The sequence below is a fragment of the Vicugna pacos genome, chromosome 17 (assembly GCF_048564905.1).
Source record: "Vicugna pacos chromosome 17, VicPac4, whole genome shotgun sequence".
In the NCBI taxonomy this organism is placed as follows: Eukaryota; Metazoa; Chordata; class Mammalia; order Artiodactyla; family Camelidae; genus Vicugna; species Vicugna pacos.
This window is the reverse complement of record NC_133003.1, coordinates 2,382,775-2,399,421: the sequence shown is the minus strand read 5'-3', so window position 1 is coordinate 2,399,421 and position 16,647 is coordinate 2,382,775. Positions and strand designations below refer to the sequence as shown.

Below are 16,647 nucleotides of genomic sequence, written 5' to 3'. Positions count from 1 at the left end.
GGTGTAGGTGGTCACTGGACGTTCCTGGGGATGACAGGACATACAAGAGCAGATTTCACTGAAAATGTGCGGGAGGCGAGATGGGGATCGTGATGGATGGTGAGCAGTTGGCAGCCGCTGGAGCACGGGTGTCCTGGGCTCCCCCAGGCACTGACTTCTGTGGTTCCAGGCAGATCAGACTTTGGATGGGTTGGATTCCAAAACAGCTGGCAATCGTTGACTAAGAATTGGTGTTTAGACAGCGAGGAAGTCCCAGACCAACCCCCAAGAGATCTGTCCACCACTTGGGCTTTGTAAAGATGCGCAGGGCCGCCTGCAGGCACAGCCACGCAGCGTCCCGTCCGCGGGCTCTCACTCCCCGGGGCACGTGCGTTGGGCAGTGGGCCCACCAGCAGCCAGAACTTGTTTCTTGCCTCTCACCAGCAACTCCCATGCCCCCTGAGGTCGGGCACGAAGCACACGTCTCAGGGGACCACTCCCACGTCCTGGGACTCCTGACGAAGACACCAGGGCCTCTCCTGCCGGCCTGGAGTGCCGGCTCTCCCCGCCCAGGCATCAGTCTCAGAGAGGCCTGCAGTTCTGCCTTTGCCCCTGGCGAAACCGTGGCTGCACAAGCCCTTTGCACTCAGCATCGCATGCAGTGAAGTTCCTAATTGTGTGTCACTTACTTTGGATTCCAAGACACGCAGCATGCGCAAAGGGACATGCCCCGGTCACCACGGGTCGTCTGCCGGCTGGCCGCAGAGCGTCCCGCCCTGGCGGGTCCTGGCCCCCGCACCTCAGCGGCTCCCACACTCCTCCTGCAGCGCCCCCACTTCGTCCCGGCACCCTCCCCATCTCTCGTGCACACTGATGGCACACCACCCTGCACACGCGGAGATGATGTAAGGTGATCATGGCCACCTCTTAGCAGCAGATTCCACTCTCATTTAAGGTAAACCCAAAGCCCACTCTTGGGTTCCCTTTACTCACTGAGAAGGGTTGTGGGAACCCTTCAGCCCTTCCGTGTCCCTTCCTGGGCACAGAGTGGCCCGGGTGACACATCCTCCCACCAGTAGAGCTCCCTGAGAACACTTCTCTAGACGTGGAAATGAGATGTCTGTGTCAGAAGGACAACAACGCAATATCACTGGGTAACTTCTCATGATAGATTTGTATGATCAATACGGGTCTATTTTTACGTCCACTGGACACTAGAGCAGCTTCCAGTCTTTTCCAAGATTGTTAAATTGAGACAAGTCATTGAATAATTTGTCCTATTTTTATTTAAAAACAAAGTGAATGGACTGAAATCTTAAATGTGAATGTACATTTCTTTATTGCAACTTTTCTACTGAGTGTTTGCACTATACTTTCTGGAATCTTATTTAACAAAAATAAAGGGAAAAAAAATGCTTGACTATACTCCGTGGCCAATTTAATTGAAAAACAGACGACTGTGTGGATGTTTTCAAGACACTCCTGTGTGTTTCACGTACCCTGTCATTTTGTACAATGCAGTCACCCTGTCCTCCTTCAGGGCCCTGGGGTGGGGTCTGCTCCCCTTCTGATGAGCAGCCCCATCTCGTGACAGGTGGGAGCAGTGGATGGGCATACTTCGGTGCTCAATTTTTGCACCTAAATGTGAGATTCCAGGGAAGAAGATTTGAATTATTTGTAATTCCTCATGAGTAGTCTCTCTAACCGGTGTCTTCCCGCTATTTTAATCTTTTATAAAACAATAGGAAAAACTCTTGCCTGCCTGAAATGAAATATGGAAGTTAGGGTCCAGCCTCACTGTTGGTCTGTGCCCCATGCAGACCTAGGGAGTCCTGGGCCCTTTGGGCAGATGGGGACAGCCACCTCCAGGCAGAGGCCTCGGTGAAACAGCGCAATCCAGGGCTGCTGGGAAAAGCATTTAGAAGACTGAGTGATGGCTTCATGGTGACTTAGGGAAAAAAATCCATCCCAGCCCAGAGTGGAGTGTGGGCCCTAATTGTGGCAGATGCTAATTCTCCTGCATCCTCAGAGAATGTCAGTGGGTGCCTCTGTCCCCCTTGAGAGCAGGTTAAGTTTTATCAGTGCCCTGGACCTTCCAAAGCTTCCTGCCCGATGAGCCTGTGGGTGGTGCGAAGCATGGCCAGGAGAGGAGCGCGGTCACCATGGAGACCTGAGAACTGCCAGTGGGGAGCCTGGACCACTGGGAAGCCGTGGGCAGAGGAAGGCACAGGAGGAGACCCCAGGAGATCGCACTGGAGGAGAGGTGGGGTGCGCGGGTTCCACGCTCTGGAAGCGCTCAGATTTTCTCAGGTTCTGTGTCGTGCGGGCGTGTGGGGGGAACCTAGTAACTGAGGGTGTAAGCCTGGGTGTGCTTGAGCTGTGACCGCCACGCGGCAGGCTCCACGGTACTGCTGGTGAGGAGAAAGTATTCACCGGACACTTGTTAAAAATGGTAGGAGAGTTTATTCAAGGCTAGTGCCAAAAGGGAGAGAGATCGCACTCCACTCCAGATACAGCAAACACAGCTGAGGGTTCTTGGCCACCGGGCAGAGTATGCGGCTCCTCTGTGAATGGAGAGGTACCAAGAGGAGCTTGGTCAGGTATCCAGCACCAGGATTCTTGCTTCAGGGCAGCCAAGGACTTGGACATCAGGGGTGGGGGATGAGGAATTTCTAAGAAGAGCCAAGATAAAGTGGAAGAAGAACAAGAAGTGGACATTGCCCTCCCAGGTGTTAAGGCTTCTTATAAACTTATGGACAGTCATCTGACGGGGTAAAATTGGAGGCCGAGAAACAAACCCAAACAGGTCAATGTGTAGGGCCTTAGCACCTAGAAAGAAGGCCTTGCACGTTGGGAGGAGAGGCATGGAAACCTGTCCACCTGGAGAACACTGGCTCACAGAACAAGGGAATCCCCCTGGTGTCCCTGGGACGGTGCACTGGGTCTGGTGTCCCAGCCAGCGGGGCCTCTGAGCACAGGTCGCTGGCGGGGAAGAAAAGTGGGCAGGGGGATCCAGATGAGGGGAGCTGTGTAGCAACTTGGGGCAACGATGCAGATGCCAAAGCTGGGCCTGTCCGACAGCGAGCTCAGGAGGGATTCAGCTGCTGCTTTGGGAGGTGTCAGGAGGTGGGGGGGGATACCCCGACCCTGGCTCCTGAAGCACCCCTCCCCTCCCTTCCTACTTCGCTCCCACACAGCGCCCCTCACTCCAACCTGCCTTGGCCTACCTGTGCCCCACATAGACCTCGATGCTTCCCTCCACATTGCCCGACCTCCAGCCTCCCTGCCTGCCTTCGACCATCCCCAGCATCCCCATCCTGCCTTGACCTACCTGCACCTGGGGCTCCGTCCTGCTTCCCTGCTGGGGACTGGCCTTCTTGGATATGCGCATCTCCCGGCAACCTCTGGAGCCCTGAAGTACCTGAAAGAACCGTAATTTAAGAAAAAGAATAAAGTCCAATTATGAAATTTCTATAATTTTATTCATTGAATAATGTTTTTTACGTTTAGATATAAAATATGCATATCTGTGTGCATATGCATGAATATATATTGGGTATTTATGTAACAAAATTACATAGTAACATTTTCTTTCTTTAAAAAATTTAAGCATTCTGGGAAAATGTTAGCATTTAAAAATCTTTCTTTTAAGAAATCAAATAATATACAAACGCTCGAAGTTTCTTTTTCACCTTTCCTTTATCCCATTCCCTTCCTTCCATCCGAAGAGGTAACCCTTACCTGAAGTCAGTGTTGTTTTACTTTCCCAGCTGTTTTTTTTTTTTTTTTTTCGCCAGTCCCGCGGCCTGGCGAGGGTGGGGCTCCGGTGAAAGGATGAGGGGCGGGTTCCCCTCCCGATCTCAGCAAAGCTCCCAAAACGACAGCGGCGGGGCCAGCCTGCCGCTGCCTCAGGCGGCCCACGAACCATTCAAAGCGCCCGCGCCGAGGTACCCGGCGCTCGCGATTGGCTGAGCCGGACCAGCGCCCCTCGGCGTGGCCGGCCCCCACGCAGCGGCCGCGGGTCCCGCCCCGCCGGTGCGCATGCGCGCAGTCCCCACAGGAAGGAGTCTGCGCACACCCCCGCGCGGCCTCAGTCTCGCGCCGCGGCTCCGTCCCCTGTCCGCGGAGGCTTGTTTGCTCGGCGACACAGCAAGCGCTGCGGCCGGCAGGGGGCTGTGCGGACCCAAGGCGGCTGCGGTGGGCCGGCCTGTGGAAAATGCCTCAATCAAAACTTTTAAAATATCGGAGAATAATGGCTAAGCAGGCAATCTACTTTCGAGCCATCTTCCAAAAGCTATTATTTCAGGGTTTCAGTGTTCCCTGCTTTTTCATTCACTGTCCTTCAGAAGTATATTTTCAAATAGATTTCTACCATTATAAACACACAGTCAAAGCAAAAGCCTGGAATAAATTCTGAAATGCAGAGAACGAAAGGTCACCACTGTTTCAGGCATTGCCCTCTCAACGCCACGACTCAGGGGAAAGCAACCTAAGTGATGAAGTAGAAAACAGTAGAAAAAAGTTCACAAATCACAGGGTGATTTTTTATTTTAAAACTATTTATTCAAAAGAAAATTCATTATTCTTGTAACTGAAGCCTGTGACAGTCACAAATGTGGCAAATCTATAAGAACAGCCGTAGCTTCTCTGGATTGAGAAAATGGAAACCTTCTATGCTCTCAAACACAATGCGGATGACCGCCTTCGCCTTTTTTATCCCCTGAGAGCTGAGACATTGGAGCGATGAGGCACTTACTAATGAGGACCTGTATAATATTTGAAAGTTAGATCATTTCAATTCTGATGCTGTATTCAATCCATGCCTTTGCAAATGTTGCTGGTGATAATTGAAGCAAACTAAAATGTAACTTGGATTCTAGTGATTTTTTTGTCTCTGTCTGCAAATAATCTCCCCAAAGGAAAAAGCAGATGAAATAGCATTGATTTTTAAACCTCAATTTTATGTGTCTCCTTAAACATTCAAGCAGTTCTCAGTAGATTTCTTTACCAAAATCCAAATGGCTATTTATTGGGTCAAGATGGCAACGAATAGGGCAAGAAAGTTTATTAGCTCAGCTTATTTGACTGTTAATTAAAGATCTAAAACCTAGTCTCTATCACCAGAAGCTCTTAATGGTGCTAGGTCACTAGGTCATTCCATTAGAGTTCATGGAAATCTTTTTCTATTTGATAGAATAACAATGGATACACATGCTATAATTCAGGTGCTGCATTTTGTGTCCACGTACTGCATGGGGAATCGTGTGAATGAGAGTGGTACTTGCATCAGCACCCAATATAAGCATAACTGTTTATGGAAACCAGTTCTAAACTTTCTGATTCACTGGGCCTCATTTTTACTGATAGTATTAAAGCCGTTCTGGTCACATTTAATCTTCACATTCTGAATGTTGTTTCACATTTAAATAATTACTTCATAATTAAATTGTAAAGTTCCTACACCAAAATGCATAAGGGTTTGGTGAAGGTAACTTTTATCAGTTTCATGCAAATAACTTTGCAATTTGGGGCTACAAGGTCCCTAAGAGTGAAGGGCAATACGCTATCTGTAAAAGGTTCCATAGGGACAGTTCATTGATGCTAGCTTATCTATTGCAGTTTGACACCTAGGTCTTAGAACATAGGCTTAAAAATCTGATTTTCATCAGCACAACAAATTTAATAGTAACAATAACACAAGAAGAAACACAGCAACAACTAATAGTCTGTGTTACCATCAGCCACAATTATTACCCCCACTTACAGATGAGAAATATAAACATAAAGTGGCTATGCCACTGTCCCTTCCCCAACCCCCAGCTGACTCCATTGACTAAACCATAAAAGAACCTCAGAATATTCTGTCTTCTGTCCCCATCTTCCCTCTCTCTCCGTGATAGTGAGCTGGCTGGAAAGACGATGGTCTCCTGTTTCTAATCTAATAAGCATCAGAGACTCCTTTAAAGACGCATGCTTTTAGATCACAGTTTTCAGTCTCATTTACCCTAGCTGTACTCATTTTCTCCTTTCACTGGAGAGAGATGCCACCTTTTGAAGGGTAAAATGGGAGCACCTCTAATTGCTTCCCATTTCACGGTAAAGGCTGAAGTACTTGCAATGGCCTCCAGAGGGCGCCCGCCTCGCTAACCTGAGATCTTCCCTGATCCTCCTCTCTTGCTCGCTCAGGTCCAAGCACATGATCCGCAGCCCCACCGGCTCCTGGACGCACCACACGCTGACCTGCCTCGGGATCTGTGCTTCCTGTATCTGAAAGTCTCTTCCTTTTGAGATCTATTTCCTCACTTCTTCGCCTCCTTCTGGTCTCTCCTTAATGTCACCCTAGCGGAGATGCCTGCCCAGAGATCGCTGTATCAGATAGCACCCTGCCCAGTCCCTCTTATCCTGCTTTATGTTCTCAGGAGCATCTTCTATCCCTATGCATTTGTTGTTCTGCTTCCTGTTGTCTCCTCCAGCAGCGTGAAACTCACACCAGGAGCCGTGACTGGGTTTATCTCCTGTTACACTTCCTGAGCAGAGAACACTGTCTCGTATGCAATGAACCCTTGAAAATACCTGAATGAAGAATGAGCTAAATATGGGAAAAATAGATTCCTCTTCAATACCTCACCCTGCATTTTAATCTAATCACCACTTTGTCAAATATATGACGCACAGGAAAAAAACAGGAAGATTAGAATACATTCCATATCCTTTTGTTTGCTCCCTGACTTTCTCTAGAATCACTCCATATTACTTTTGTCCACAGTCTATATATCAGTGTTCTTTATAACTAGCTATCTGATCACTAATACTTTGCTAGAGTAGAAAGAAGACATGTTTAAATTAAATCATCATAAAAATATAACAAAATCATTTTCATGTTTTAGAAGTATATTCGTTGGAGAAATCTTAATCATGTTTATTTTGGGAAAAATTTACATGAGTCTAGGTTGTTTACATTTTCTCCTTATGATGTGCTCTTAAAAAAACGAAAAAGAAAAAGACAACTCAGATTGTTTTTTTTCCCCAGCTGGTTAGGCAGCTCGATTTTAACACTCCCTGGAGAGCTCTTAGACATTTGTGTGATTTAATGGCCCACTATTATTATGCCAGAGATATTTTATTTTGTGTTGTGATTGCCATATCATTGCATTAGCGTTTGAATAATAGGCAATGTCATTGAGAATGTATCGATGTATCTTTCAGTGAATTAATCTATACCCCTTTCTTATAACTGGCTTATTGATGCATGATAAATGCTGTAATAACAAAAGCAAGTCATCAATCATCCTGGCAGGGTTGCAGGGGGTGGGGTTACGGGTGCATGGAAATGGAGCTTGTTGAGAGACAGTTCAACATAGGAGAAATGACAGGGGCCATATAATCTCACGGTGACATGACAGAGGATATGGGATGGCGTGGTGTCACTCACGTGCAAGTTTGGCACGCTTGGAGTTGTGTTTCTGGTTAGCCTATCAAACAATAAAAATGAGTCATTAAAACAGTCAAACCCTATAGGTCATGTATCATCTGGAATACAAGAGGGAGAAAGAATGTGAAAAACGTAGAAACCATATTCCCCTGTAAATCATACCTCCCAGCAGTCTGTAAGGGTCCGAAACGTAGGTACCTAGGGCAGAAAAAAGCCTGATATACAGAAAGAAATATCAGAACCCCCCCTTACAGGCAAATGTATCTCACTATGAGAAAATATGGAAATGCAACCTAAATGGTTTAATATTCAGATTGATGTAAGCGTGTACTTTTTATATCTCCTTATATTGGTTTTGGTTTCTCCGTAACAGACCTTGCTCTGTTTTCCTTCTCTCCTTGAAGATGTGTTTGCAGGGTAACTGTTTTATGGGTATGTTTCCCATGCTAGATTATAGTCTTGAAAGACACGACAGTGAATGTGTCTTAATGCTATTTTTATTCCTAGGGTTAAGAATATATCAGTCCACGAAAAAAATTTACTGACTCCATGAGTATTTTGCACCAGAATCATTGCAACCACTTAACCCTACTGAAAATGGTGCAGAGGTCATGACGGCTGTCTGCAGACTTACCTTCCACTCCAGGCCAGGCCGTGCTGTTCAGCTCGCAGAAGGCTTTGGGGAGACTGTGCCGACAGCAGCCACCAACCCCTGTCACCAAATAGGATTTTCTTTAACACATTTCCTCGCTTTCCACCTTATTCTCTCATTCCTGGTTCTGTGTCTACTGACAGGACAGGTTTCCTTCAAAGTCATTACAGTTCTCTTCTGCCACTGAGCATTTTAAGTCACCGTACCCTTTGTGGTTTGCTGCTGTACTGCGGTGTGGCTGCTGGCCAGGCTGGGTGCGTCTCTGCTTTGTAGGGTGGATTCATGTGAAGGAAGAGTTGCTGACTTTAAAAGAAAGTCAAAGCAAGTACATCCTGCAGTTTTATAATTGGCAGTGTGTTTTATTTTATCATACCTTTATTCACTATTGTTTTTATGATTTAAAGAACAGACTTTTATCCTGGGTTTTGTGTTGGGGACTAAAAGGGGGATGTGAGAGCTCTTGGACCAATGGGGCCAGTGGGAGGTGTGCTGCACATACAGGGCTAAGCATAAGGTAATGTGATAAGGCCACAGTAGAAGTAGGAGGAGGGGAGAAGAAAGTGGGGGTACAGGAAAATGTTTCACAGAGGACTTCAGTTTGAATGGGTTTATTTACTTATTTACTGAAATATAGTCAGTTTGCAATGGGTCAGTTTGTGGCGCACAGCATAATGTTTCAGTCATACGTATACATGCACACTTGTTTTCATTTTGTTTTTCATTATAGGTTACTACAAGATATCAAATATATCTCCTGTGCTCTACAGGAGAAATTATTGTTTACCTACTTTATATATGGTACTTAACATTTGCAAATCTCAGACTCCCAGCTTATCCCTTCCTACCCCCTTTCCCCCTGGTAACCATAAGTTTTGTTTTGTTTTGTTTTGTTTTTACTATGTCTTTGAGTCTGAATGGGGTTTTGAAGGTAAAGGAGAAGTTGGAAAGCTTTAACAAAAGCATTCGGGCAGAGGGAATAGTATATTCAAAAACACAAGAGCTGTGAAAGGCATAGCTTATTAGGAAAGCAACTGAGTGTGGTTATATCAGATACAAGAACTGCTCATCCAGAGAACAGGCATCAGAGAGTGCTGCGTTAGTGCTGGGTGGCCCTTTCCAGGTCGGGAAAGAGTCCTGATTCGTACGTAAATGCCCAGGAGTGGGATTGCTGGAACACATGGAACATAAGTCTATTTTCAGTTTTTAAAGGAACCTCCATAACGTCCTCCATCTACACTCACTGCACCAATCTACACTCACACCAACACTGTGGGAGGGTTACTTTTTCTACACACCCGCTTCAGGATCTTCCAATTGCAGACTTGTCAATGATGGCTATTCTGGCTGTTGTGAGGTGATACCTCATTGTAGTTTTGCTCTTCATTTCTCTTACAATCAGTGATACTGAGCATTTTTTTCATGTGCCTATTGGCCATTTGTATGTCTTCATTGGAGAATTGCTTGTTTAGGTCTTTTGCCCATTTTTGGATGGGGTTGCTTGTTTCCTTGATATAAGGTGTATGAGCTGTTTGTATGTTTTGGAAATTAGTCCCTTGTCAGTAACATCATTTGCAAATATTTTCTCCCATTCTGTAGGTTGTTTTTTCATGTTGTTGATGGTTTCCTTAGCTGTGGAAAAGATTTTAAGTTTAATTAGATCCCACTTGTTTATTTTTGCTTTTATTTTCAGTACTCAAAGAGCTGGTTCAAAAAATATTTGGTGTTATGTATGTCCACGAGTGTTCTGCTTGTGTTTTCCCCTAGGATTTTTATAGTATCTGGTCTTATATTTAGGTCTTTCATCCATTTTGAGTTTATTTTTGTACATGGTATTGTAGAATGTTCTAATTTCAGTCTTTTACAGGTAGTTGTCCAGTTTTCACAGCACCGCTTACTGAAGAGACTGCCTTTTCTCCATTGTATATTCTTGTCTTCTTTGTTGTCGATTGACCATATATGTGTGGGTTAATTTCTGGATTTTCTATCCTGTTCCACTGACCTATGTGTCTGTTTTTGTGCCAGTACTGTTCTGCTTTGATTACTGTAGCTTTGTAGTATAGTCTGAAATCAGGGAGCACGATTTCTCCAGCTCTGTTCTTCTTTTTCAAGATTGTTTTGGTTATTTGGGGTCTTTTGTGAGGAAACCTTTCTCAAACAGAAATATATGAAGAATGGAAAATTCTTTGTATATCATTTTAGGTTATAAGTACTGGGCATTTATTTAGTTTTTTAAATTCCAGAGCATTCATTATTTTATTGTCATTTGTCTGAAAATCCTTACATTGTGAAGAAATCTCCTTCCTTATGACTCCTCTTTACAAGTCATTGAGTTTCAGTACCTTCTTAATATATGGCGTTTAGTTGCAGGAAAATAATAACCTGACCCCTAAGACAATCGCCTTTTTATTTTTCACTTTACACACAGAAAAGCTGACACTCCACAGTGTGCACAGCCTGCCCCCGGTCACTCACGGGGGCTAAAACTCTGATCTCCAGACTCCTGGCCCAGCCCCACTACCAGCTCATCCTAATGACCTTGTCCAGGCCCTGCCCGGGTGAAGGAAAAGGACAGCTTGACCAGCACCGTCTAAACAGATGCTCCCTGAGAAAATGCCATCCATTTCAACCCTCACTTTGGATCTTGAGGTCACTCACACAGAGTCTGTATTCTGCCCATGAATATATGAGATTATAGCAGGCGTATCATTATTGCCACATAATGAACTTAATAGCCATTATTTAGAAATAATTTGCATAGAAACAATCACAAAACTTACTATAAATGGTATCTTGTTATGAAAGTAACTTCTCAGAGAGGGCCTGACCCCAAATGATGGGCTGTTTGCAGCTTTACACCAGGCCGTCAGCTCCCACCTAAGTCCTCATAACTGGTCAGTCAGGAGGAGTGGAGACAAGTGGAGGTCAACTCCTCAGGCTTCTGAGAGGACTGTGGTTAACAGTCGCCATCACAGAATCCTGATTTCTCATCCCAGGGGAAAGGCTAGTTTTAAAAACAGCCACAAACAACCTGGAGGCCAGGTTGCAGATGACACCGAGGGCCATGTGGTGACCGCCCCCTCCTCTGTTCCAGCTGGATGATGTCAGCGGATGCCATCAGAGGGTGATGAGCCAAGGAGTTCAAACTTCCAGCTGCAAGCCCAGAGCATCACTTCCCAACTGCCCATTTCCGAGGTGAACAGGCCCTTGAACTACAAGCGTGGCTCTGAGCATTGAGAACTGCACTGGAGAGGGTGGTAACAGGGTCCCAATGACCCCAAGGGGCTTTTAATGGGCTCCTTGGAGAAAACAGCAAATCTAAATCTTCTTCAGGATTAAGCCACCAGAGTAGGTGACAGCCTGACCCACGGCTGCCAGGTGAAAAGGCTGCACTGCTTTTAAATTTGGCCTCTGAATGTGATTTGTTCTACCAACCAAAATGTGCACGAAACTTGCTGGTGTCCAGAAATAGAGGAATGTGCACCCAGAGAAAACATGAAATAAACAAACTGGTGGATGTCAGGGGAACTTCAATTACTCCTGGAATTTCTACTGCTTTGGGGTGCAGAGAATGAGGGTCTTTGTTAGTGTGGAGTTTGAGCCCAAGCTGGGTCCAGGTCCTGGGTGACACATGAGAGACATGAACCCACACCTAGGAAAGTGCCCTGCAGCTCCTTCATGGTAAAATCCACTGGTGAAGTACTGGCCTGATCACAGGTGCCAGATCCTGAAGTCCATGCTTTCGTCTAGCCTATGAACCATTCTGCGCTGTCCTGAGTTATGGTCAGAGAGGGAGAAGAGGGCCTGCCCTGCGAAATGTGCACTCTCATCTACTCAGCATATCCAGACGGTGACTACGTTTTACATCTGACCTCTCAAGCTCTGTGGGTGAGGTGGTGTTGATTGTGAGTTGAGATTTAAGTACGAATCAGGACCCTTTCCCGACCTGGAAAGGGCCGCCCAGCACTAACGCAGCACTCTCTGATGCCTGTTCTCTGGATGAGCAGTTCTTGTATCTGATATAAGCACACTCAGTTGCTTTCCTAATAAGCTATGCCTTTCACAGCTCTTGTGTTTTTGAATATACTATTCCCTCTGCCCGAATGCTTTTGTTAAAGCTTTCCAACTTCTCCTTTACCTTCAAAACCCCATTCAGACTCAAAGACATAGTAAAAAAAACAAAACAAAACAAAACTTATGGTTACCAGGGGGAAAGGGGGTAGGAAGGGATAAGCTGGGAGTCTGAGATTTGCAAATGTTAACTACCATATGTAAAGTAGGTAAACAATAATCTCTCCTGTAGAGCACAGGAAAAATATTTGATATCTTGTAGTAACCTATAATGAAAAACAAAATGTAAACAAATGTGCATGTATACGTATGACTGAAACATTATGCTGTGCGCCACAAACTGACCCATTGCAAACTGACTATATTTCAGTAAATAAGTAAATAAACCCATTCAAACTGAAGTCCTCTGTGAAACATTTTCCTGTACCCCCACTTTCTTCTCCCCTCCTCCTACTTCTACTGTGGCCTTATCACATTACCTTATGCTTAGCCCTGTATGTGCAGCACACCTCCCACTGGCCCCATTGGTCCAAGAGCTCTCACATCCCCCTTTTAGTCCCCAACACAAAACCCAGGATAAAAGTCTGTTCTTTAAATCATAAAAACAATAGTGAATAAAGGTATGATAAAATAAAACACACTGCCAATTATAAAACTGCAGGATGTACTTGCTTTGACTTTCTTTTAAAGTCAGCAACTCTTCCTTCACATGAATCCACCCTACAAAGCAGAGACGCACCCAGCCTGGCCAGCAGCCACACCGCAGTACAGCAGCAAACCACAAAGGGTACGGTGACTTAAAATGCTCAGTGGCAGAAGAGAACTGTAATGACTTTGAAGGAAACCTGTCCTGTCAGTAGACACAGAACCAGGAATGAGAGAATAAGGTGGAAAGCGAGGAAATGTGTTAAAGAAAATCCTATTTGGTGACAGGGGTTGGTGGCTGCTGTCGGCACAGTCTCCCCAAAGCCTTCTGCGAGCTGAACAGCACGGCCTGGCCTGGAGTGGAAGGTAAGTCTGCAGACAGCCGTCATGACCTCTGCACCATTTTCAGTAGGGTGAAGTGGTTGCAATGATTCTGGTGCAAAATACTCATGGAGTCAGTAAATTTTTTTCGTGGACTGATATATTCTTAACCCTAGGAATAAAAATAGCATTAAGACACATTCACTGTCGTGTCTTTCAAGACTATAATCTAGCATGGGAAACATACCCATAAAACAGTTACCCTGCAAACACATCTTCAAGGAGAGAAGGAAAACAGAGCAAGGTCTGTTACGGAGAAACCAAAACCAATATAAGGAGATATAAAAAGTACACGCTTACATCAATCTGAATATTAAACCATTTAGGTTGCATTTCCATATTTTCTCATAGTGAGATACATTTGCCTGTAAGGGGGGGTTCTGATATTTCTTTCTGTATATCAGGCTTTTTTCTGCCCTAGGTACCTACGTTTCGGACCCTTACAGACTGCTGGGAGGTATGATTTACAGGGGAATATGGTTTCTACGTTTTTCACATTCTTTCTCCCTCTTGTATTCCAGATGATACATGACCTATAGGGTTTGACTGTTTTAATGACTCATTTTTATTGTTTGATAGGCTAACCAGAAACACAACTCCAAGCGTGCCAAACTTGCACGTGAGTGACACCACGCCATCCCATGTCCTCTGTCATGTCACCGTGAGATTATATGGCCCCTGTCATTTCTCCTATGTTGAACTGTCTCTCAACAAGCTCCATTTCCATGCACCCGTAACCCCACCCCCTGCAACCCTGCCAGGATGATTGATGACTTGCTTTTGTTATTACAGCATTTATCATGCATCAATAAGCCAGTTATAAGGAAGGGGTATAGATTAATTCACTGAAAGATACATCGATACATTCTCAATGGCATTGCCTATTATTCAAACGCTAATGCAATGATATGGCAATCACAACACAAAATAAAATATCTCTGGCATAATAATAGTGGGCCATTAAATCACACAAATGTCTAAGAGCTCTCCAGGGAGTGTTAAAATCGAGCTGCCTAACCAGCTGGGGAAAAAAAACAATCTGAGTTGTCTTTTTCTTTTTCGTTTTTTTAAGAGCACATCATAAGGAGAAAATGTAAACAACCTAGACTCATGTAAATTTTTCCCAAAATAAACATGATTAAGATTTCTCCAACGAATATACTTCTAAAACATGAAAATGATTTTGTTATATTTTTATGATGATTTAATTTAAACATGTCTTCTTTCTACTCTAGCAAAGTATTAGTGATCAGATAGCTAGTTATAAAGAACACTGATATATAGACTGTGGACAAAAGTAATATGGAGTGATTCTAGAGAAAGTCAGGGAGCAAACAAAAGGATATGGAATGTATTCTAATCTTCCTGTTTTTTTCCTGTGCGTCATATATTTGACAAAGTGGTGATTAGATTAAAATGCAGGGTGAGGTATTGAAGAGGAATCTATTTTTCCCATATTTAGCTCATTCTTCATTCAGGTATTTTCAAGGGTTCATTGCATACGAGACAGTGTTCTCTGCTCAGGAAGTGTAACAGGAGATAAACCCAGTCACGGCTCCTGGTGTGAGTTTCACGCTGCTGGAGGAGACAACAGGAAGCAGAACAACAAATGCATAGGGATAGAAGATGCTCCTGAGAACATAAAGCAGGATAAGAGGGACTGGGCAGGGTGCTATCTGATACAGCGATCTCTGGGCAGGCATCTCCGCTAGGGTGACATTAAGGAGAGACCAGAAGGAGGCGAAGAAGTGAGGAAATAGATCTCAAAAGGAAGAGACTTTCAGATACAGGAAGCACAGATCCCGAGGCAGGTCAGCGTGTGGTGCGTCCAGGAGCCGGTGGGGCTGCGGATCATGTGCTTGGACCTGAGCGAGCAAGAGAGGAGGATCAGGGAAGATCTCAGGTTAGCGAGGCGGGCGCCCTCTGGAGGCCATTGCAAGTACTTCAGCCTTTACCGTGAAATGGGAAGCAATTAGAGGTGCTCCCATTTTACCCTTCAAAAGGTGGCATCTCTCTCCAGTGAAAGGAGAAAATGAGTGCAGCTAGGGTAAATGAGACTGAAAACTGTGATCTAAAAGCATGCATCTTTAAAGGAGTCTCTGATGCTTATTAGATTAGAAACTGGAGACCATCGTCTTTCCAGCCAGCTCACTATCACGGAGAGAGAGGGAAGATGGGGACAGAAGACAGAATATTCTGAGGTTCTTTTAAGGTTTAGTCAATGGAGTCAGCTGGGGGTTGGGGAAGGGACAGTGGCATAGCCACTTTATGTTTATATTTCTCATCTGTAAGTGGGGGTAATAATTGTGGCTGATGGTAACACAGACTATTAGTTGTTGCTGTGTTTCTTCTTGTGTTATTGTTACTATTAAATTTGTTGTGCTGATGAAAATCAGATTTTTAAGCCTATGTTCTAAGACCTAGGTGTCAAACTGCAATAGATAAGCTAGCATCAATGAACTGTCCCTATGGAACCTTTTACAGATAGCGTATTGCCCTTCACTCTTAGGGACCTTGTAGCCCCAAATTGCAAAGTTATTTGCATGAAAGTGATAAAAGTTACCTTCACCAAACCCTTATGCATTTTGGTGTAGGAACTTTACAATTTAATTATGAAGTAATTATTTAAATGTGAAACAACATTCAGAATGTGAAGATTAAATGTGACCAGAATGACTTTAATACTATCAGTAAAAATGAGGCCCAGTGAATCAGAAAGTTTAGAACTGGTTTCCATAAACAGTTATGCTTATATTGGGTGCTGATGCAAGTACCACTCTCATTCACACGATTCCCCATGCAGTACGTGGGCACAAAATGCAGCACCTGAATTATAGCATGTGTATCCATTGTTATTCTATCAAATAGAAAAAGATTTCCATGAACTCTAATGGAATGACCTAGTGACCTAGCACCATTAAGAGCTTCTGGTGATAGAGACTAGGTTTTAGATCTTTAATTAACAGTCAAATAAGCTGAGCTAATAAACTTTCTTGCCCTATTCGTTGCCATCTTGACCCAATAAATAGCCATTTGGATTTTGGTAAAGAAATCTACTGAGAACTGCTTGAATGTTTAAGGAGACACATAAAATTGAGGTTTAAAAATCAATGCTATTTCATCTGCTTTTTCCTTTGGGGAGATTATTTGCAGACAGAGACAAAAAAAATCACTAGAATCCAAGTTACATTTTAGTTTGCTTCAATTATCACCAGCAACATTTGCAAAGGCATGGATTGAATATAGCATCAGAATTGAAATGATCTAAGTTTCAAATATTATACAGGTCCTCATTAGTAAGTGCCTCATCGCTCCAATGTCTCAGCTCTCAGGGGATAAAAAAGGCGAAGGCGGCCATCCGCATTGTGTTTGAGAGCATAGAAGGTTTCCATTTTCTCAATCCAGAGAAGCTACGGCTGTTCTTATAGATTTGCCACATTTGTGACTGTCACAGGCTTCAGTTACAAGAATAATGAATTTTCTTTTGAAT

General features: G+C 44.3%; 1 long non-coding RNA gene across 1 annotated transcript; it reads right to left on the bottom strand.

The window, feature by feature from the left end:
- Positions 1–2,425: 2,425 nt before the first annotated feature.
- LOC140686672 (uncharacterized) lies at positions 2,426–3,967 on the bottom strand. Its single transcript, XR_012060474.1, has 3 exons — positions 3,721–3,967; positions 3,311–3,400; positions 2,426–2,651 (listed from the first exon to the last, which is right to left on the bottom strand). It is a non-coding gene; the product is annotated as an uncharacterized lncRNA (long non-coding RNA).
- Between the last annotated feature and the right edge of the window lie 12,680 nt (positions 3,968–16,647).